The sequence below is a fragment of the Echinops telfairi genome, unplaced genomic scaffold, assembly GCF_000313985.2.
Source record: "Echinops telfairi isolate 266 unplaced genomic scaffold, ASM31398v2 ScPeMD7_7404;HRSCAF=8442, whole genome shotgun sequence".
NCBI lineage: Eukaryota > Metazoa > Chordata > Mammalia > Afrosoricida > Tenrecidae > Echinops > Echinops telfairi.
Window position 1 is genome coordinate 1,419,307 of NW_022111304.1, and position 1,605 is coordinate 1,420,911.

The window sequence follows — 1,605 nt, forward strand, 5'->3', positions numbered from 1 at the left end:
TATCACTGACCTTCTTTGAAAACCAAGCCTTTAAATGAGTCCACCTACTTACTGCCCAAAAAGTTACCATCGCGTCCATTTCAACTAATGGCAACTCTACATGTTACATAGTAGGACCATACCGTTGGCTTTTCTTGGCTGTAATCTTTTGGGGGGGTGGTTAATGTATGTCTTGGATTTTATTTGCAAAATCTGACAACTCTAGGAAGGAACTGCTAGGAAGTCAATGTCCTCAAAGTTTAGAGCTATTGTTAGGGGCTGGCAAATCAGTAGTGAAACTATGCCGTTTTCTGTCATACAACCACTGCTATGTCTGAACTCATTTGTTACAGCACCTGGGGCAATCATCTCAGGAGGGTCTGCTTATTTGCTAGCCCTCTATGTTCCAAACATGCTGTCCTTTTCTAGAAGCTGGTCCGTTGTGATGACACGCTCAAAGGCTGTGCAGCAGAGGCTCACCATCTACCCTGCTAAGAAGTCTTCTGGCCTTCCTGCTTCCAGCACAGATTTGTTCTTCTTCCAGCAGTCCATTTCAAATTCAATATTTAAGTCTTGGACTGCTCGTGGCAAGGTTGGTATTAAACCCACCCACTATTCTGAGGGAGAAAAATGAGACTATCTGCTTCTATCAAAAGTTACAGCCTCAGAAACCTTATATGGAGTCATTATGAGTTGGGATGTAAAATTCCACAGGTAAACATATATTTTTGGCACTCTATGCTTTTAGTCAAATATCTTTTTTGGTATAATCTGTTGGCTGTAATCTTTATGGAAGCAGATCACCAGATCTTTTCTTCCATGTAGGACTTCTGGGTGGGTTTTTGCCACCAATACCTTTATGTGAGTACTTGAGTATAAACCATTTGTGCCACTAAGAACCTCTTCAAGAGGGCCCAGGGCATAAGGATGGTCCTGTTAACTTTAAGTTCAAAAATGGTAGGGATGTTTTGCTGGAAGAAAGAGGGAAGGGAGAGAGTTGGGTCAGACCATGAAAATCAGTCCCCGGGAATTATTCTGGGAAATGCCATAGCCAAGCCACCACATTATGGCTCCTGAATCCTCCCAGCCTCATTAATGAAAAATACCTTTTGTTTAATTCACATAGCCCAGATGAAGTGGTCTGAAATACTTATTTATGGAAAATAAACAGGAGATTAAAAAAAAAACACAATGTTACCAATCAGGGTGCGATGAGAAATAAACTTTCCTCTAGTTCCTAAATGTTTCCTCTCCGCTCCCACTACCATGACTCAAATTCGACCTTGCAAGTTTGGCTAGACCAGAGGATGTACACTGGTACAGATAGGAACTGAAAATACAGGGAATCCAGGGCAGATGAGCCCTACAGGACCAGTGGTGTGAGTGGCGAAACAGGGAGGGTAAAGGGAGAATGGGTAGGAAAGAGGGAACCGATTACAAGGAACTATATGTGACCTCCTCCCTGGGGGACAGACAACCGAAAAGTGAGTGAAGGGAGACGTCGGACAGGGCAAGATATGACAAAATACCAATTTATAAACTATCAAGGGCTCATGAGGGAGGGGGGAGCGGGGAGGGAGGGGGAAATGAGGACCTAATGTCGGGGGTTTAAGTGGAGAGAAAATG